Source organism: Lepisosteus oculatus, chromosome 6, assembly GCF_040954835.1.
Source record: "Lepisosteus oculatus isolate fLepOcu1 chromosome 6, fLepOcu1.hap2, whole genome shotgun sequence".
Taxonomy (NCBI): Eukaryota; Metazoa; Chordata; class Actinopteri; order Semionotiformes; family Lepisosteidae; genus Lepisosteus; species Lepisosteus oculatus.
The window spans coordinates 1,171,592-1,194,088 of NC_090701.1; the positions used below are offsets into that span (position 1 = coordinate 1,171,592).

At 39.3% G+C, this 22,497-nt stretch overlaps 2 long non-coding RNA genes across 2 annotated transcripts; one reads left to right on the forward strand and one right to left on the reverse strand.

The window, feature by feature from the left end:
• Positions 1 to 1,666: 1,666 nt before the first annotated feature.
• Positions 1,667 to 15,483, reverse strand: LOC107078323 (uncharacterized). The gene is made up of 2 exons (XR_001479261.2): positions 15,351 to 15,483; positions 1,667 to 2,095 (listed from the first exon to the last, which is right to left on the reverse strand). It is a non-coding gene; the product is annotated as an uncharacterized lncRNA (long non-coding RNA).
• LOC107078324 (uncharacterized) lies at positions 14,826 to 20,916 on the forward strand. The gene is made up of 5 exons (XR_001479262.2): positions 14,826 to 15,149; positions 17,270 to 17,409; positions 18,068 to 18,142; positions 19,281 to 19,412; positions 19,879 to 20,916. It is a non-coding gene; the product is annotated as an uncharacterized lncRNA (long non-coding RNA).
• Positions 20,917 to 22,497: the final 1,581 nt, after the last annotated feature.

The following is a 22,497-nucleotide window of genomic DNA, read 5'->3' on the forward strand; positions in this document are numbered from 1 at the left end:
CAGCCAGTCTGCTGGTTTGCTACTCCAGCCTGAAACTGAACAGGTGGATGTGCCGTGGTGACAAGGCCTGCTGGCTGGATTCTCTGCACTGGACCGCTGATGGTCAAAACAGAATCCCATTTTCTGGGCAGCTTCTCCCACAGACAGCTCACCTTCAATCAATCTTTCTTTTTTTGGGTTTTACTTTTGTTTGCTTATTTACACACACATTCCTAAATCATTTTGTCAGTTTTAAGTCAACACAAGATATCAAATATCCAATACGTGGTGTTTATGAATGAACATGAATTGAGCTCCGTATTTTGTTAAACTATAGTACATAATAATAACACCAAATAATAATTTAATATGAACGATAATCAACAAGTTTGCTTGCAAGATAAAATATAGAGAAAACATATCTATTAGAGTATACAGAACAGTATATGCCCGATTTACTGTTGATGTAGAACTAAGTCTGTTGTGTTTTTATTGTACAGCAGTATACTCCTGTTGTGTTTTACTTCAAATGAATTTCTAGATTTTGCAACATTCTAACCCTCTTCATCTTTTAATCTTCTCATACTGTTCTCTGGAAATGAATCATTAAGTTACAATAAATTACTAAGCTTCTGCTTTCGTTTCCTCCAGTAAGTGACGGTTTTGCACTTTTCATTCTTTCACAAAAAGTCTGTCTATACTCAAGTGATTTATCTTGCAGGTCATTTTCTCATGACCCTTTCCACGTACCGTGTGCTTAATGGTATACTGAAAACATGTGGAAGTCTCAAATACTGTACCTAGAGTTTAAGCAAGAAGCAACAAGTCTCCTCTCCAATTTTCGCAACAGCCACTAATATGTACAGTACATGCAGTAAAAAAGACAGCAAGTATCCTAAACAGAATTTTTTGTAATCTGTGTAGCCAGTCTCTCTCCCTGAAGATTTAATGTTAACATACGATGTCGGGTACAGGAGGTGTGGTCAGGTACTGTAACATACTGTACATTCTCATAACTAAAAGTTACTTCTGACACCATTTGAGATCTGTTGGGATGAACAGAATTTCCATTCTGTAATGTCAAGCTATTGCACAGTGCTGATTATGGATTTTGTGTATCTTTATACATAATTAAATTCAGAGGAAGCAAAGATAATATTGTCAGGTGGTATATGTTTTATACGAACCCCCCAAAAACAATTAACTCCTTATCTGCATTGAATCTCACCATATACAGTAATCCAATCTCCTTAAACCTACCCTTCAAACAAAATATATTTTCTTCTACTTATTGCCAGTTTTGCCATTTTGAAAAAGAATCAATGCTACACTTTAACAGAGCTGATATTTTACACTAGTTGCATGGTCTAAAAATTTAGTTTATGTGAAATTAAAAAGAAGTTTATGTGAAATTAAGTAAAATAAAAATATTGAAGGAAACTGAAAGTACATTAGTTGTGTTAAAACCAAACCAAGTCAGCTTGAGAGTGCCTGAGTGAAGCCCTGTGCTCTGTGGTTCAATAACTCCACAATATCAGTGAAATTCTCGATCCAATTGAGTGTGCAGATTACTTGTGCATCCATTACAGAAGTGTTAAGTAGGATGACTGGCATAGTCAAGCAGATTAATATGCCAAGACCTTTTGAAACCAAATGATTATTCACAAATGTATTTTGCCACAGTCCATACAGCAGTAAAGCATATTTTATTTGAAGCACATTGCACACAAAAAGACACAAACTACAGTAACTGTCAGATGAACTTCCCTTTTTTCACTTACTCAAGACTAGACTGATCTTGCTTTTTTACCACACCCATATCCTCCACCAGAACTATCATATAAAGTAATTTCATCTACATTTTTGTTATATTAATCTTTCAAGTTGCCATGTCTTCAGCCCAATTCTTGAATAAAGTCCAATTCATGGCCCAAGGGTAGGAGATGTGCGTATTTCCTTTCCACGATCCTGCCTGCCAGACCTTTTTCTTCTGTGAGAACTGAAGCCAATCAAGACATATCACACCTGAGAAAACGCTGTGAAGGTCATTTTAAAGTGTTCTGGCTCCTGTGTGCAGTGGCACACTACAGAGACCACTGTGAAATTCTTCCATTACCTATAGGAAACAAATAAAACTATTTTTAAACACATTTAATTCCTGGAGCGAAATAGTTTTTCATATGTGGATTATGCCTTGACATCCTACCCAGCTATCGAGGAATATAAATATACCTGAATGGTTCATAAAGACAACTTCACACACCCAACCAAAACACAACTGAACCAATAGGTTTATTCCAAATTGTGGTGTTATAATGATCTTCTATAAGTGAGATGATAAGCCTGTTTATTTTAGGTTAATGTCATACCACTGAATAAATGATGTGCTGAACCATGGTGCCCTAACAGTCTCTGACTTCTTAAGCTATTGGCTACTCTAAACAGGATTTCATGGAGTAGAGAGATTTTAGCTTCAGTCAAAAGAAAGAGCTAAAATAAGAATGCTTTGAATTCCCTTGTTGTACTGCAACTGTACTTATCGCGCAGCTGGACAACCAGAATAATGAAAGAGACACTAAAGACTCAGAGCATATCTGATCCACTGTGTGCCAAGACTGGGCTTTATGGCCCTCATGCCTCTGATATTCAATGTTTTTTTTTATTTCTAGATGTTTGATCAGGTAATGAAAAATACCTGTACCAACCTGTACCTGTTCAAAATGTAAAGCCTTCGAAGCAGAAAAAAGGTCTTGTCCCTCGAGTATACATGGCTATGCCTGAGCAGGCTGAGTCTAGTGTCATTCAAAAGCTAATTGTTCAGTAGATATACAGGATACAATAAATGATTGGAATTATTTGCATGAAAACAACCAATGGTATTAATTTTTGAGCAGAGGCTTACAGATAAAGAGAACGTCTCTTGGGAAAATCAAGAATGAAACTAGATTTTCTGTGAGAAAAAACACAGAATAGCATAGATCACAGAAGCTTGTGCAAGATCCAATCCCAGTTTCATTCCCATTTTCATTCATAAGTTTTTCGTGTATATGAGTTGTTTTGTGAATCATATGGTAGTGAGTTGATCATTCCTTGCCCTGGGAAAAAAAAAGATTGTTCAACATTGAGTAATGTTGCTGACTGTACAGTTGCTTTACAGGTCGAATGGCAAGTGGCGTGTGTGCAGTGTTTTCCATCCAGTCTTCCTCCAAGATAAAGGGATGAACGAAGTAATTTAAAAAAGAAACATAACTTTATCCCATCTCATCCATCCCACTGAAAGTGTTTCAGTATAGGATCATGAGCTGCATATGGCAATGAAACTTGTTTAATAAACAGAGCACATTAATCAACTACTGAGCGACATAAACATGATGCTTACCAACCATTACGATACAGTATATTCAGTATTTATAATGAAACTAAAGTGACCTTTTGTCCTTCTGCCTCACATTTCTCTTTCAGATTTGTTTCTGCTCTGCAACAGTAACCGGCTAAGATTTGAATTACAGTAAACCCTCTGTTAATGGACTTCAGATTTAATGGTCAAAATCTGCTTTTTGTCTGTAAAATCAGAAATACCAAACGTTCGCCAAAATAATGAAGGAATGCACAAATAATAAAGCAATGTAAAAATAAATACTGCACGGGTTTAATTATCAGTGTTGCCCTATAGGGGAAGGTCAATTGCTTACGATGGGTAATCTTTGTGTTTTGTATGCTTTAGAATTTTTTTAAAAGTATTTACAAAACTTGAAATAAATTGCTTGTATATTTATAATAAATGGGCACAGGAAAACATTTCATTAATGTTGTTCTTTGCAATTGTCCAAAAAAAAGATTCAGAAAGTTTATATTTAGTGTATGTACTGTATATTTACAGTATATTGTTACATAAATGGTGTTTATGGGCTAAAAAAATGATTTGAACATTCAGAAAAAATGGACACCCCTTTCCCCGTATTTAACAGGTATTCTGTTAAACCAAGGGTTCACTGAGACTGAGACATAAAAGAAAGCATTAAAAAATAGTCAGCAAGGTTAAATCTTAAATCTGTTAAGAACACATTTTTCTGTAAGATTTAGCATTTTTCCTGTAGTTTAGAATCTGTGGAGGAACTGTGTTTTCTGGCTAATCTGGTTTATTCTGTTTGTTTTCTCCAGTTTCCACAGAGGTCCTGGAGTGTCTCCCTCTGCCAAGCACTGCCACACAGCAGGGCCAGCGTGCTTTGCCTCGTCATGGTTCCCTGCTCCTCCTCTGGCCCAGGGCAGACTCAGGTATCCTGCAGGGATGAAGGGTCCTGGTTTTGTTTAGGCCTCTTGTGGGGTCATGAGATGCAAATTAACCATGCCATGAGGTTCGGGACCCCTGCCTGGGACAAAGTGAGATAGATGAAGTCTTGTTCTTCAACAGAAAACAGCTGGCAAGGTTTTGACTGACCACACGTGCTGTTAAACAAAGCCCAGGGCCAGAACTCTTTATACAAAGAGCCATGTTCTTGTGACTCCAGCTTACTGGAAAAAGTTAATTTTAGCAATGGATTTTCGGTGATTTCACAGCGAATGGGTGGAGATTATAGCCTGTGCTACAGTATGTGTCATAGAACATCCTGTTCTGTCTTACAAATAAATGGCAGTATTTGGTATACACAGTTTAAAATACTAAGGGTATAATTATTTTTATTGAAATTGGGAAAGTGTCAAGAAAACACAAGCCTGCGAAGGATGCAAACATGGGGAAGAACAAACAAGCTCCACACTGACAGCACCTCAGGAATTGAACCCAGGGCCCCAGTACTCAGAGGCACCAATGCTGACCACTGTGCTGTGGAGCAAATTCGAACTCTTTATAATTCACAGCTCTGATATATGCTAGTTTTCTCCAGTTCTCCAAGAAATTACCATAGTTTTTCCCCCTTATTTTGTCATTAAAACGTTGTCATTGTCACGCCCTCTACTCACCGCATTCTCACATGGAAATGCACCCACACTAATTACACTCCAGCACAGAGCACTTCTGCCAAACGACACCGCCCCTGCAAATCGGCCAACCACGACACTTCCTCAATCAACGCACCTTCTTCTTCACACAGTACTTAAACCCCTCTGAACCTTCTGTTTTCACCTGGTATTGGTTGCACTTTAGTTCACCTGCCTTGCTGTCGTATCTCCTTGCCTTCTGACTCCTCTTTACCTACCAGGGATCTCTACCTTGACTTCGCCTACTGTCTCGCCCCACGGATTTGGAAACCCACTCATTGTTCTCCTCCTTCTGACTTCTGGATCTGCCTACTCGACTTCGACCTCAGCCTTGCCCTTCTCTGGCTTGGATACCTTCTCTCTTGCCTTTTTCCTCACAGACCTCGGAACCCAACTCGGACTTCGCCACTCGTTTTACTCTTTAGGTATGGAGTAGGGACTATCCTCCTGTTACCTTAGCGAGTCATCCCTGACAGTCATCTGATGCTCTTGTAAGCTGGTACTACTGCCTCTCACTCCTGGAGTTCTGCCATTTCTTTCGCTCATCACTTCTTGAACCTTTGGCCAGACCTTATCAGCAAACGTCTTTATGTGCATGCTCGGCTTTCCGCTTAATGGCATTCTCCTCTCAATCTGCTGCTTTTCCCTGAACATCTCAAGCAAGGAAGGTTTGTCTCATCTACACCTCGAGCACGATTCCAGAGCCCTTGTAATTCACATCTAGTAAACGCATTTTATAATTATTTTCAACAGAATGGATATGTATGCAGTGCACGAGAAGAACAATGGCAAAATTTAAAATTACAATTTATAATGATAAAAACACAATCCTCTATCCAGAGGGCAATACTTTTTTTTTTGCTAAACTGGGATCCAGTGAATGCACAGTGACTGGTATTTGCTTTGCAAGGGGAAGAATGCTATTGCAAAATAAACACCAAAAATGCAGAAAAACATATTGTTATACTACAGACATTAATCAGAAATTAATGGTTGTGCCCGAGCATGCCCTCCTTTTGGCAGGAAAACTGCCTGCATTGGACTACTGAATCAGCTGAATACACTGAGCAGGAATGCTGCCAGTTGCTAACTCTTCTGATCCCTGGATTTCTAATGTCTTCTCACGCTTGAACAGGTACCTGTGCAGCTCACATTAACGAGGAAGTGGTCCCATAACTGGGATTGAAGCCAGATTTGCCTTCCTCATTCTAAGAAAGCCATTAATATGTGCAACATACACATTTAAAACTACTAACATCAGGGGAAAGATCACACTTCGGATTCTTTACACCATTTTGAAGAAAGTAGTTTGTGTATTTACATGTTATTACTTCCTCTGTTATATAACATCCTTAGTGAATGAATGATATATAAGTCTGTCAACATTTTAAAATATTTTTTAATTTTTGAAAAACTACACACATACTGTACAATATGTCCATTTAAGCATCAAAAATGAACTACAAAATGTCTGGGTGGATAAAATAATTTCTTAATGAATCACAAACTGCCGGAAGACAAGAACAATCTTGTTCAGTGACTCACTCAGGTATTTCACTGTTTCATTGTACTGATGCTCTTCACCAGAATTCCTACCAAAATAATGGTCCCTGCATCACATGGGCTTTCCATTTGGGAAATACTTGGGTTTTACAGTTTCCTGTAGAACACAAATGACGAAGGGCTGTTACAAGCCTACCGTAACATACAGTATGCGACTGAAAGAAGTTCAGGTTGTTTTGGCTAAGATTCCTGTAATTCTGATTCCAGCTGCTTTAGCTGAATACCGGAGCAAACTGAACCTGTTCAAGTCCAGTGCCAGGAGCTTAGCTCCCAAACTGTCAACGAACTTGTTTCCCATAAATTGAGGTGTAGCTCTTTAGTGGAGATCAGCAGCTTCACAATGTTACTGCCTGAGGTAAGAGTTTCCAGCCTCTTGTCGGAGCTGTTGATAAAGATGCCTGCACTGTGAATAGGACGTTATTTCCATCTCTCATATGTGAGGCAGCTCATTCATAGATTCTGTGAAATCTAGCTATGCCTGCCCAGGAGGGTAGTTTAGAAGCTCTCTACTCATTGACTGACGAGTGACCCTTTTTTTCTTTCAGATTAGGCTGCACTCACTGCACCTCCTGGGCCTGCCTTCCCTCAGAGCGTCTCCCACTGCTCCTAGCTCCTCTTTTCCATCTCTTTTCTGTTTCAGGATGGCACAAAACCAGCCCAAAAAAGCAGGCTGGCTGGAATCTGCAGACAAACAGAGGGAAAGGAGAGCCTTGCAGTTCTGAGTTCTCCTAGGCCACACTGTAATATTACAGGAATGTTGCCTGATTTAGAGACAGTCCCCTAAACAATTTTGCATGAACAGCATACAGTATCTCACAACGAATAACAACAGCCAAGAATTGGAGGCTCTGTCAGTGTCGGTTGAGAATTTAAGTATAATATGTTCTGGCTTAATCAGCATGGTAAGGAGGCAGCCTGCTGGCCACATTAGGATCTAGGAGTGAGCCAACCCTACGTACAGTGTGCGGAGGAGGGATGAGTGTGACAACGATGTGAGTAGAGGTGTGTGCGAGAGGTATACATACAGCAAAAGTCAGGAAGTTAAAACAGCTGGGTGAGACTGGCTTGTCTGTTATTATCCTGTTCAACTTCACTTCATATCTTCCATGTATTATATAGAATCTTTAGAATATTTTAGATGTTTTTTTAGTGTTTTGTTTTTCCACATATTGCAGTCCAGAAAAGATCATTTCTAAAGCCCAAATATAAATAAAAGCAAAGCCAAACATAATAAGAAAAGAAAATGCTAGGATATTTGTCTGCATCCAGACTTCATTCCTAACAGTTCTGAAAAGTAGCAGGAATAAAATTTCTATAAATTTCATAAAAAAGAAAAGCCCAAAAATATTTTTCCATTACATTGTAGCCAACAATATCTAAAAATATACTTGCCATTTACCATATTAAATAAATATGTAAATGAAGTTGCAGTTATATGTTTATATTTTAAAAAATCCAGAGAGTTCAGCACCGTGGAGAGCTCACATTGAATAAAGGTACAGAAAAGACTTAAGTCCATTTGGTAACAATGTGGTAGTATGAGAGTAAAATGGTGTAACTGGATAGTCAGGTGCTACTTACTACTCTTCAGTGAGTTAAATATGTAGCTTGAAAAGTTAATCTAGTGCACACTGATCTACTCTCATTATACTTACCCACTTACTCATATGAGAAATCTGTCATACAATAATTTACTGACACATATTAGCATCTAATGTGAGTGCATGTGTATTTTGTAAGGAATTCTGGTTACAAAAGTATGACTCCATTTCTTACATGTACTGTATAATAATAATGGAATAATTATTGAGTCATAAAATTAAACCATAGACAATTTAAATCACAATATTTGTGTACAGTTTGTGTCACTGCATTAAGAAAAAGATATGGTTACTCTGCAATCACAAGAGCTCAACACTTTTTGCCGTGAAGAGAGAAGGAGACCGAGAAGAGTAGGCACTGCTTCACACAAGGCTCTGGGGTGCCATGGAGTTGACGCTGATATATGTGCTCATTTCCTGCTGAGATACTCAGAGACAGGAGCTTGCCAAGAACCAACAAGTGAGCTAGAAGGCTGAATGACCTTTTTTTTAACCCTTATCTTATCTTCTTCTAGCAGTCAAACATGATCCTTTTCAGTTTATTGACAAGCAATAGCTGGCACTTCAAAAGAAGGATAAAATAACAGGACAGTCTTGAAGACCCTGCTGCACTGCACTGCACTGCACTGACATAGCCCAGCAGAGTGTATCTTGTGTGCAGCTCCTTCAATGTTTTCAGTGCTGATCTCTGAAACTGCCCCAAAATAATGAAACTGTATTTACCCATGCTAGATCAGGAGGTCATATCCATAGTTCACTGACATTCTGGGACAGGAACTCAAAAGCAGTCCATCATAACCAGGTACCATGATCCAGCTCTCCAATCGCACAGGCAAAAAGGTCTTAAAGCTCAGCCCAAGCCAAGACACAGTCAGCTTCCTCTGCACTGCATGGACAGGAGCACTGCCCCGACAAAAGATGAAATTCGAAATCGGAAAATCTTTCATTTATCCCCCGCCGTCTTCTGAAAGTCAATGGCTCATGCTTCACCCACATGACAGGAAGTGTGGACACCCACATTTGGAGAGTCTAAGTTTCGGTATCGCTTTCCACCATGACAAGACGGTTGGTGTATGGTACCGACTGCAGGAGGCTGAGCAACAAATGGTAGCTGGTGCTGTTTCTCTCAGTCTCACTGAGCTGACAAGCCGAGCCTGACAGGGAGGTCCTGGCGACTCAAGGCTGACACGTAGGCCTGGCGGGTTGACTTTTTCAACGCCTTCGATAATTTTGAAGTTAGCATGACGTATGAGGGAGACGGTACAATATTGTCATTCTGAAAGAATCCGCTGGGTTGACTTTTTCCAACGCCTTTGATCATTTCGAAGGTGATGTGATGTAGTAGGGAGACAGTCCAAAAGTATCACATGACTCATGCAGAGGCACCGAGTCACCGAGTCCCAGTCCAGTCCAGTCAGCTTGAAAGCCTGGCAGACAGCACTGACTTAAAGGAACAAGCGTCAACTGGAATATTGACAACAGCTAGTAATACAAATAAATACATACAATAATTCCACAAATATTGTGGAAAATACACAACAGGTATACAGTGGTTGGGAGAGGGCTCTCGACACAAACTCTCCCTGGGTGTGATTCATTACAGACGGTTGGCCTGCGGGACAGCTGTAACACTGGCAACAGCGCAGGGCCTTTGAACATCTTCAGAGATTTCAACTATAATGATTTTAAACAAAGGAACAATTACATCACCTTTAAGATTTGTAGTCTCAATTATGACATGCATAAAAATAATTTGATTAAATATTTGATTCAAAATACAGGAACATTAAAGTGTTTCAACGGCTGTTATTACCTTGTAATTCTATGGTATTTAGATAAACTAAATATATGTATTGTACACAGAACTCATTGTACATAGAACTTATTGTAACTGCATTATGCCATTATTAATTTAGCAACATGTACTATTTTATATTTAGAAGCATACAGTACTTACATTTTAAAATACTGCTAATAAAGCTGAACCTTACCATATTGGTAATTACACAAGAAAATCCCGACTGAATCCGTAATTACAAAATGCCATTCTTGTCATTCTGTATTTGTAACTCGTGTATTTTTTGTAATAATTACAATATTCAGTTGCTATATTAGAATATGATTCATATGTAAATATTTGTATTTCAAAATGCAAATGCCTCATACTTACTGTGTAAATACACGATTAGTGTTAATACACCGTAATCAATGTGCCTGATATTAGTGTATCTTAATTTAAAATAATTCTATAGATCTGAACTAGTGTGACTTTCAAAAAAAAAACAAATTTCAAGGGAAAAGATTAATTAAATTATTTAAAAAAAAACTGGAACAAATACAAATATAATAAATAAGTACAAAATAAAACATGCACAAAACTCGTACAATCGCCAACCAAACAACAAAATGTGTAAAAAACACATTAATTCATTCGTGCATTCATGAAAAGCGTAAATTAAAAAATTTATTTGAACAACGCAAAGTCAAAGATCTTCACGAGGAAGAGTGAGATGAAAATGTTTTGAAGCATTTGACATAAAGATAAAACCTTCGAGCATGTTGTTTTTTACTGTAAATGGATATGAACTGATTTTATTTCCGCGGTTCATATGAATTATATACGAGGTAACGACGGATTCTTCAGTTCGTTATATTGCTGCTCTAATCCATCATTAACCTTGAACCGCAATTTATTGTAAAGTGTTACCGAAATGAATATATTTGTGTAATATTTTTCACAGCCTCTGCATATTTACAATAATTATTGTATTGTTTTTGTCATTTACAATATTACAAGAATAGTATAAATAAGAAACAAAACCGTAAAATATACGGTAGCTGATTGCTTATCATAACGAACGTAGTACTGAATTAAGAATTAACAGAGTTCTGTATGAATTTTGAACTGTGTACGTTCATGCTATATGATTCATTGAATTATTAGGCTGTGAACGATATTATAACTGAACTCACGTGTATGATAAGAACTTAATTTTTCTTCAATTCGTTCACATACGGTACATCATTTATTTTTTTCTTTTTAGCGTACTATGAAATATAAATATTTTATTTAGAAACGTACTCTTTTGACATTATTATACAGAGTGATCGAAATACAAAATTCGAGAGTCGAATCTACTGTAGTGACAGCTGAAATATGTCACAAGATGTCTGGAAGATCCGCTATAAAATAAAATGCCCCACAAAACTTGGTCAAATGTCAGCTAATGAGTCGCTATTATCACTTTTTCCTAAAGCAGTTTGATTGATATTTAAGGCAATAGTTTTAAAAATAAGACGAACGCTTAGAAAGTAAAAGAGTATAGATTACACTCCAGGCATTAAAATTACAAGCAAAATTTCGTTAAAAATCAAACTGCAGTGTGAGTGCCAAAAGCAAGGTCATTATTGTCACATGGTCTCAATAAACATAAAAATGTTTTATGTTTTCCAATGAATCGCATAAAATATTAAATGTCTGTAACCTATAACCAAACAGTTATTCATCAATGCGCGGAATAAATACGCTATAAACTATAAGGGTCTGAAAACAGGTGTCAAGAACATCAGATTTAAAACGTGAAAAAAATATAAAGAAACCGAGCACTGAGCAAAACCAAAATGTGCTTCGGTACACAACAAAGCCAAACTCCAGGAGAAAAGGTCGTGCACAGGCTGTCCTTAATAGATTGTGTGAAAATAATACAGCTAAGGGGGAGAAGTCGCTTTAAAATCATTTTAATGTGAACATTAGCCATGTAAAATGTTCGGCTGACATCTTGCCAAAACCTTTCTCGGCGATTTATGTTCTTCCTTGTGGGTACGACACGTCCACCTCTGTACGTATGTTGTTCAGTCCCTTTCCTTCGCCTGCTGAAATCTTACACTCTTCTGACAAATTCACCCCCCAGCAATTCAAGAAGTCCTTGGACTGAATTTTAAACCTGTTACCTTTCTTCCCTGTACGCTGTAGGTGACGCAAAGTCAAATAAAAACCACGACGGGTATGTTTGAAACGAACTGTCAATTTATGAAAGACTTCATTGGTATTATCAAGGAAAAAGGTGACCCGGGACGTACAGTACAGTATTATTTGTGTCATTATGCTCCTGACACATTGTTGCTCGAATGCAGTATATATACCTGTAGTTGCCCCTCTGTCCTAATAACCTTCCAGGAATGCTGGTTTGCTCGTTGGATTTTTAAACAGCCATGTCACAATTTCGTGTATTGGAGAAAATTGGACACATATCACAATCTTGTGCATTAAATCTACAACGTGGTGCGTTTCTTTTTCCTTTGAATGCACCAGTTTTCATTTTTTTTCAGCAGTGTTTGTTGAAAATGAAACTGTCTACCCACATGGCGCTGTCTGGAGCGCTTGGAGTTGGATTAGAGAATTATATTGTGGCCTTACTACATCTGATGTTTGTGAAACTGAAAAACGTTCATCTCCGTGATAGAGTGACGGCTTCTAATCTTTATTTTTTTTTCTTACTCATTTCAGGTAAAGCACTGCTTTCCCTGTTAAAATTGAGAGATACACCAACCTTCTATAAATGAGTTCTGCACTAAAGTGAGCACTGTTTCTTAAATTGTCATTTCTTTCTCAAAGCTGCTAACGTACGTCAGTCATTACCCTGTCTGGCCAACACCTGACTTTTCTTTGTCACATGAACACTCTTCCTTGTAAAAGGTAAGTAAGAATTAAAATATCCCTGTACCCATTTACTCAGCTCTTTCTCTAATTCAGGGCCATGGGGGAGCCGGAGCCTGGCCCAGCAGGCAGCGAGCGCAAGGCAGGGTACGCCCTGGGGGAGACACCAGTCCGCTGCAGGCCACACACAGACACTCTCGCCAATTTTCCCAGGAGCCAAGGCAGGGTTACGCCCTGGGGGAGACACCAGTCCGCTGCAGGCCACACACAGACACTCTCGCCAATTTTCCCAGGAGCCAAGGCAGGGTACGCCCTGGGGGAGACACCAGTCCGCTGCAGGCCACACACAGACACACTCACGCCAATTTTCCCAGGAGCCAAGGCAGGGTACGCCCTGGGAGAGACACCAGTCCGCTGCAGGCCACACACAGACACGCTCTCACCAATTTTCCCAGGAGCCAAGGCAGTGTACGCCCTGGGGGAGACACCAGTCCGCTGCAGGCCACACACAGACACACTCTCGCCAATTTTCCCAGGAGCCAATTAACCGACAAGCGCTGTATGTCTTTGTACTTTGGGAGGAAACTGCAGCAACCAGCGGAAACCCACATGAAAACAGGGACAACATACAACATACAAACTCCACACAAACAGCACGCCAGGAACTGAACCCAGGATCCCAGCGCTGTGAGCTCCACTGGAGAACCAGCACAAATACATTCCATTCCCTTCCTTGCAGTGTTGACAGGTCAGCACTGAGATGGGAAGATGAAGATCTAGGCTTGCTGTGGTCATGCAACAATAATTAGGTTTACAGTAAAATCAGAAGGAACAAACATTTGTAATGACACAATATCACTGTGCTCTTCAAAGTCATAACCCCCTTTAAAAAAGGCATCATGTTGGTATTTAATTAATAATTAGTTATAATTATAATAATTCCTAAAAGGTCTGATATCAAGATATAATATTGATACACCTAACATGCAAACAGAATAAACATGACTTACTGTAAATTAGTAAGACTACAACCCAAAACACTTACAGTAAACACTAACGCCAGGTGTTACAGTTAAGTGAAAAGGGGGAAAATACCATCAGCAAAAATATATCTTAGGAGCAACTTGTAAGTTGAGTTAAAGGTTTGGTTAGTTTAAGAGCTGCACTAGAATGAAACAAGCAGCTGAGGCCACAGCACCAGGGGTGGGAACTGCCGAGTTATTTCAATTGCAATGGTATAAGAACAGACAGGAAGAACATCAGAAAGGGCTCAGAAGGACCATGTGGTCCAGTCAGGCCATTTACTAGTTGGATCTCATCCATACCGAGTCTTAAAACGAGCCAGGCTCTGGGCTTCAACAACAAGGCTGGGAAAGCTGCCACACTCCCATGAGCTTGTGCCTCCTGCACCTGCTCTAAGGTGCACAGGATTGAGAACGATGACTCAGTTTTCCATTCCAGGCCTGTTTTCCAATTTGCTCTTAAAATGTGGAACGGGACCTAGCACAAGTTTTGGCCACCCAAGTCATGCAATATATTACACAACTCTGTGTTGCTGGAACACATTTTTTGAAGATGCCTCATTATTTAAAATACAAATATGCTGTCCTGCATGGAGTATATCATGATTAAAAGATTTAAAGCCACAACTGTCTTTAACACTTTTAAGTGTATGTTTGAAGGGATGCACGTACTGTATGGGCTGCTACCATTTTTTTAATATTCCACCTCATAGCTGCAGATACTTAAATATTTGGAAATTGCGAATGTTGATCATTACTGTTGAAGGTTTATATATATTCACACAAAACACAACGTTTCGGCCTTGGAGCCTTCTTCGGGTCTAAGCTGGTGTGAGAAGGCTCTACGGCCGAAACGTTGTGTTTTCTTTCTTCTCTTTTCAGCATAGAATAAACCTATTCTTCGATCCTTTGCAGACTACGCATGCTGACGCAGCTCCCCACCCGAGCTATATATTAACAAGTCAGTTGAATGTGGTGCAGCCGGTGCTGCACGCTGCACATACAGTGTGCAGTACTGTTAACTGTTTACAGAATGTGACAGGGCAAGAACTCAGTGAGAGCAAGCACTCAGACGTGAAAGCGAAAGTAATGGGATAGCAATGACGGAAGTTCCTTGATGTAGATCTATCCCTGCTGGAGCGCAGAGAAAAGTGCACCGGACACAACGCATAAGAGCACAAGATTTTCACTGCGAGACTCGGCAGCGTGGAACGCATGGAGTTTGCTACTTCATGAGAATCGAGATTGCAATGTATGAAACTGAAATGCGAATCTGACGTTCAACTTCTAAACATGAGTGGGAGTTCCTGGTCCCGTCCATTAGCTAACATGAGCATAAAATGACATATGGTAAGTGCGTGGAACAAGTGAATAATCTTAAAAGAGATTGGATTTTACTTCAGTCCTCCAGGCGCGACAGTTGCGTGACGCACAGTTTATCTAACACAAGACCGTGTTATTTTTACGTTAGCTAACAACCCGTTTGTATACAGAGGAATTCCTTTATGTGAGTGAAGACGAAAGTAATTCACCGCAGTGGGAAAAACCTACCAGCATTTGATAGCGAATTTCGTTTCTCATGCATCCTTCTGAAGAGTCCCAGTGCCTTTCGCTGGGTCCGCCTTTCCGCGACACAGATTGTAAGGAGACTGGAGCGGCTGCTTTGGAGGGTATATATACACAACACAGGGGAATTCCAGGGCTATATGTTTTTTTACGGACTTCCTTTTAAAAGAGAAGGAAACTAGGATTTTACGGGAATTTCCATTAAGTTTCATTATGAACGGGAATGAAAAGACACTTTGTAATCCGTTTTTTTTTCGCAGAGATTATATGTTTAAATTAATGATGACGTTTCTATGGAGCTGTTTTTTTACAGTTCAGCGCATTGTGAAATAATTATGGAAAGGTTCTTAAGGGACAATTGTAGTATATTTTCTTCACAGCAATTCTCTCTGTGTGTTTTTGTAATATTGATTTAACCTGCAGATTTACATTTCCAATGTGCAAAACCAATTCCACAGAACCAGTCACCTGGATTTAAAGTGGGTTTATTTCTGAAGGTATTGTAGATCATTAATGCTTTAAGGGCAAGAGGTGTTTGTAAGTAATTATGAGTATTTGTAGTGCGTGTGCTGAGTGTCTAACCTTTAAATTATAAGTAATAAAAGTAATAAACGTTTATTAGAAAAATCACAGTAGTTCGAAACTAACAAGAAAAAAAAACATTAAAAGTAGGCTATTACCAGGTATTCAGCTCTGGAAATAACATACACAACGATGCATAATTGTGTAGTATTTTAAAATATGTCATAATTGAAAATATTTTTATATTGCGTCAGAAACCTACATTTTAAAAAACCCTAGAACCAGTCACGTGATAAGCAATTTTAATAATTCTAGGTAATTTACGATGTTCAGGGATTCATTTCATTTTCAATTAAAACGAGCAGTGGGAGCTTTCTCAACGTGTATTGTACAGTACTGTCCGGCGCTGACTCTCGGGTTTGGTATTTAATCCAGGCTACTTCGTTTTTATGCGGAAAATATTATTTCTTCTCTAGTTACTGCCTTCACTTATTCTTTGCGTGACTCGTTTTTTTTTTTAATGGTAATATTTTAAAGAGGAAACAAATATTAGCTTCCGCTTCTGGTGCTGCTCCGATCATTGCAGCCCATTCTAGAGTGGATGGGAGGTACAGTATTCCAGAAACACAGTAGCTGTTGAGGATATACTGTATTCAGTCCTGCATTTCTGCATTCATTTGTGCTTTTACATACTGATGTTTAAGTGTTGTACTGTTCGAACTGTCGCAGCTCCTGCAGCTAGGGTTTTAAAAAAAACATCAGTGATCAGCGAATTAAATCTGGCAGAAATGGCACAAAGAAATTAATTGAGGAGAATAACGTGTAGTTGTGAGCACACGCAGTAAGGGCAAGGCCAAGGGTATCAAGTATCAAAAGCACTCAACGAGAACGAAATCTGAGGTTTGTTTACATACAGTACGCGAAAATAACCGAGAACCTGTTTTTTCTTAAGCAAAAGCTTTTAACCGTGTGAGTCCAGTGGCATTTAGGATGTCCCCAAATGAGGAATGGTGTTCATGACGTAGTCATTGTGTGAGCTGATGTTCCTCTGGAACTGAGGATTCTACAAAACCTGGAAGATGTGGCATTAAGGTCTGGTTATTGACAGAAGGCAAGGGGTTCTGAAGTCAGGTGCACTCAAATTTGTAAAAATAAAACATGATTGGCATGATTTTAAAATCTGATTTTGCTGCAGAAATTCACTTAATTTATAATGTTTTTTTTTCTTTTGTAGTGCAAATGGACAAAATAAATCAGTTTCCATGTCATGTTTTACTTTTCATGAAATCAGTATGAAGGATGATGGAGCTTTGAAGAAATGGAACAGAGCATTTGCTGATATTGTGCTCATTGCATGTTGCTAATAATGTTTTGTTTTTCAGTTCTCTATAGGTATATCTTCAGTATTTATATCCTGGCATTGATACCGTTGTCTTTTGCATTTTCCTGTGAAAACCGAAAGGCCATGAATTCCATTACTGAAGATTTCAAGAACATTATTAGCCCCTTAATAGACGACCTTGTAAGTATGGAGCATGTGAGAACCGTCCTCTGTGTGTGTGGCCCTCGTGTCGTTGTGCCCGTTGGTTAATTCTGTGTGGAGTAAAAACGGGATTACTTCTTACTACATCTTGACAGAGACCTGCATCAGGGTGGACTGACACATCGATGTCTTTCAAAATATGGAAAACACACCTGTTCTTCAAAACAAATTAAACCTGGAGTGCGCTACATTTGTTTGTTTTATATAAAAAACACTAGATAATCTTTTACACTCACGATGAGCTTAATGTTTGACATTATAGTCTGGCATATAAAATGCAGGATTACAAAGACTATATATTTGGCTTTTGCCTCTTGTGGTCCTTGTAATTAAAATCAGCTTACTTCTTCTTTCCAAAAATAATCCACTTCTAATGCAGAATGAAAGAAAACCAAAAAAAAAGGGTGACTGGAATTTCCTGGTGCTGCTTACTTCCTCAATGAGTCACAGTAGGTGTGTGTGGAGGGACTCCGGTCTCTCTGACAAGCAGGATTGATGGCAGGGTGAAGGAACACTCTAGGCCAGCATGTAGATCTCATACTGCAGAGCAAGGATTCCAACTGGGCTGTGATTCATTTCACAGTGATGATCTTTGCATAAATCTAAGTAAATGGAACACTTCTTTTTGTTTTAATAGAACAGAAGTCTTTCAAAGCTCACAGAGGACACAAACTGCGAGGATAATCACACATATTCATGTGAAGAAGATAACGTAAGGAAAATATTTGTTTTAACCCTTTCCTGAAGGGCTGTGTGCATTTTAAAAATACCTGCACCTTTTTTTTTCAGACATGCTCCACATTCCTCGTTTGGTCAGGCACAGAGTGCTCCAGCAAGGAAATTCATTTCACAACTATTCTCCTTTATTGCTTAAAAAAAAAACTTGGTTTTAAGGACCAAGGAACACTGTTTTATTTTCAGAAATCTAAGGAGCCTGTCTGTACATATGCTACATAAGAATTAGCCCTCAATGTTCATTATTGTAGTGGGTTAATAAACCCTTAATTATGCAGTAATTCAGTTTAAAAACATGTTCTTATAAAATGTATACAGTAACAATTTGTTTTTGTTCAGATGTACACATTTAAACCAAAAAATGGAAGCTTATTGGAGTGCGAATACACTACTGCCAGAACATTGCAGTTGCTTGTTTAAGTCTCTGCTAAGGAGTTTATGTTATGGTTAGGTAAACTGTGCTGTTAATATGATAACGCAGATCCTACTGAGACAAGAGATACAGTTCGTCTAAATCGGAATGTGAATTGTATTATACGTAAAACTTAGATAAGTTTAAAAACTGAAACATCCATTACAAAATCATAACTGCATTCCAGATTGTTAACTAGAACAGCATGATTATTCCACTTTCCACTGGCTGCTCAAGAAAAGACCTGCTCTGTACTGCCATCTACCCTTTATATCCAAAGTCTCAGAGCTGGCAGTGAAGTACTATGATTCACATGTTCCCGTAAAGATGGCTGTGAAAGGAAAGTGGTTATGAATATCGTTCTGAGAAAACTATAGAAAGTCAAAAATGTATTCTTAGAACTGGACGTTTGGAGTGTCTCTGGAGTGAACAACTGTTACTCTTCCAAAGAGATTTACAAGAATTAAGAAATAAAAATATCCATACACGCTTTAGTGCGTTGAGCTGGTATGTTTTGGAAATATGACTGACCAAAGTAGGCCTGCCAGATGTAGTGTGTGACATCTAAGAAAAATCCTGTGTTGCCAAGTAACAAGTAAGTTAGGAACAACTAAGGCTTTCAAACATTTTTTAATAAAAACAGGAACCAGGATGAGGAGATGTTTTATGAAAGTAAATTTGCAGTTATGTTTTTATTTTTCAGGAAATAGGATCAATTTTTCAAATGATTTGTTCTATGAACATTAAAAATAAACTGAGAGACGTCAAAGTGAAATCGATACATCTTGTGCAAATTGTGGAACAGTCTCTCGGATGCTCCTGTCACAGAAGAAAGGTGAGAAGTAAACACACCAGTAACAGAGCTGGGCTGCAGCCCTCCCTCTCCAGCAAACCCACAGATTAAGTTGAAAAATACTCTTTGATAATGATATCGTTACAAGCACATTCGAGTTTGCATGAGAACGGACTAAGAGCAGGTTTCTGTGTCTACGGTGCTGCTAAAGTCTATGTAGCTCCAGAGCCATGTCCTCACACCACGTCTTGTGCACATTCTACTGTGGGTGCAAACACACATTTTACATGCCTTGAAATATCTGAAATGAAATGTGCAGAAGACCTTTAAACAACCCCTTAACCGCACAGAGAGTATGTCCAGTGAGAAGATCTCTGATCAAGATGCAGCCAAGCTGCAGGTCCCCTCTGGGATGCCGCCGAGACCTTCTGAACAGCCAGGGCGCCTTGGCCGGCGTGTGGGTGACTTTACAGAGGGTCAGTTTCTAACCAGTGTTTGTCTGCTACAGGATCATACAGGAGTTCAGCATGGAGCTGAAAAACTGAAGAGACCACACCGGCGAGAGAAAAGGCTTTGCAAAATAAGGAGACTTCTTGGTAATATACAGAACTGTTACACGCGGATATATGTGAAGTATAGCTCAGTAGATGGCACCTAAGCGTGGAACACCCAGGTACAGGGATCACTGAGAACAATAATCCACTTAACTAATGTGTAAGCTTGCTTAAGCACTTAACATATACATATCCTTTCTCTTGGGAGTTTGAATGGAGTCAAGTGAGTTCAAGCAAGCAGAAGGATGTTATTCTAAGGCGTAATAAATTGGGTGGATAAGCCCTGCCAGAGGATGTTTTCAGAAGAAGAGAATCAGGTTACTGGTGGTGCTTGGAAGACAGTATGGATCCTCCAGTTGTCAGAGGGTAATGTGTGAATGGAAATATGTTTAACAATATATTCACTAGTGTATTGCTTTGCTGCGTAACTTATCTAACTTTTGCAACAGAAGAAATTTATAAGCTAAAATAATTTGCCTCCTATTTATACTGTACAAAGCTGCACTTCAGATTGAAAATAATTTGCAGGGATACACAGCAGTTTATCGCTAATTCAAAAAAGCATAACTGTCATGACAGTTTGCAATGTGATATATGGCTTCTAGTGAAATTCCTAAACACTGCTCAATGTCAGGTATTAAATTTCATATTGATTTGGTATAACTTAAACCTGCATTAGCTGACACAGTCTGTAATAAGAACTTTTCACATTCTGTTATAACTTGCTCACTTTGTATTGGGTTTTGATTAATACGGCTTTGCAGGTGAGGTGTGACAAGTCAAGCAAGCTGAGGAGTGCTGACTGTTGACAGTGTGTGAATGTCTTAAATGGCCCTCAGACAAACCCAACACTCGAGGAAGAGCCTTGTGCAGCAGACCTCGACTTAGTTGCTGTGAGATGAAAGTTTAACCTTTGTCCCTGGTAATGGCAGCTATAAGAAACCATAATCAGCCTTAGGGTCTTGCAAATAAATCAAAGCTTTTAACACTGATGTTTCTGCATTCTATTCTGTGAAGTTTTATGATGGCACCTTAAAATGTGGGCAAGGAATCCTGCTATTAGAATGTGTTCTCTGTTGTCATTTATTATCTACTTTCAATTGTAAAACAGTAACCAGATGAGCTTTAAAAGACATTGCAGTACTACTGGAATTTTGTATTACACTGTGCACTCCATGTGCACCTATTGTATAAGATGTATCATGTAGCTGTATTGTTGGAATCTAGTGTACTTTATAGACTGTTTGAAAAACGTTTGGATATTCTGATAAATGTATATTTCTAGACATCAGCCTTATGAGCACTAACTCATTGACTGCACAGTATATTGAGTAATTTGTTTAGATCCTAATAAATGCGAGAGAGAGATGAGATGTGCAGAGTGTACTTGGCATAGCTCACCTGGCGGAGAGAATTGACCAGACCCCCCTGTATTGTGAGGACTGAGCCAGGGTGTAGACAAGATGGCGGGAGGGGTATGAGAGAAACACACTATGGGACATCCCGGCTGCGAAACATACATACATAGGTGAGAGGAATTGTGAGAAATTAAGATCTAACCTTCCTCCCGAATTTCTGTTATAAACTCTATCAAGCAGTTGCAGTACTGAGGCTGGTCACGCCTGTTTGAAGGTCTCAGTGCAGCTGGAAGACGCAGGCTATCTGTTTCGCCGAAACCTCGCCAAGTTGTCTCTCTCGCATATAGTAGGATCGTAATGGGGAAAAAAGGGTACGTGAATAGTTTTTCGGTGGACAGAGCAAACGGTATTGTTTGGACTCCTAAATCTGAAGAAAGCAGCAGACAAAAGAAGCTGAGACTCGCATTCATCTAGTCGTCTTCCAGCTGTTGGGCAGATGTTTTTCTCTGCCTCACCTGGATGGGTGCTGAAGACAGGGACTTTGGGGAAAATGCAGTGTGCCCCAGCAGGATGGGCCACAGGGAGCTGGGACAGCTGTTGGGAAAACGTTTGCCTGAGTGCTGGCCGGGCAGCAAGAGAGCCAGGACTGAGACAGAGAGTGCCTCTTGCTGCAGGGGCGCTCTTTCCTGCCGCTGAGGGGCAGCTCTGCTGCAGCTCTTCCTAAATCCCGCCGGCAAGGTGAAGTCCCGGACACACACTCCAGAGACACACACAGATGGGAACTGTTACAGGAGGCCTGACGAGAGGAGTCCCTTCGAAAATACTGCCACAACCGCAAAGTGTTGAGTGATTTTTCCTTTCCAGCGACTTTTTGCTTGAGTGTTAAGGACACAGTTCCTGATCCTTAATTATTACCTTTGTATAGTCCTTCAGTGCCAAGGGGAGTGTGGACCGAGGTTCATGTGCGGTACGTGTTGAATGTTGGCAGCACAATGACGATCATGAAGTGTTCTATTTTTTACCCATCCTATTGAGTCTGCTTATGACTACTACTACCTATACATCACAGTGCCAAGGAAAAACATATTTTTTCGCCATTTACCTTTTTTGTAATGTTAAACAATCGTAAATAAAAAGGGAGCATGTGGCTCGTAAAAACATGGTGATCGAGATTTTCATGATAAGGTTTTGCTGCTTACTGTTGCTTAAACCGAG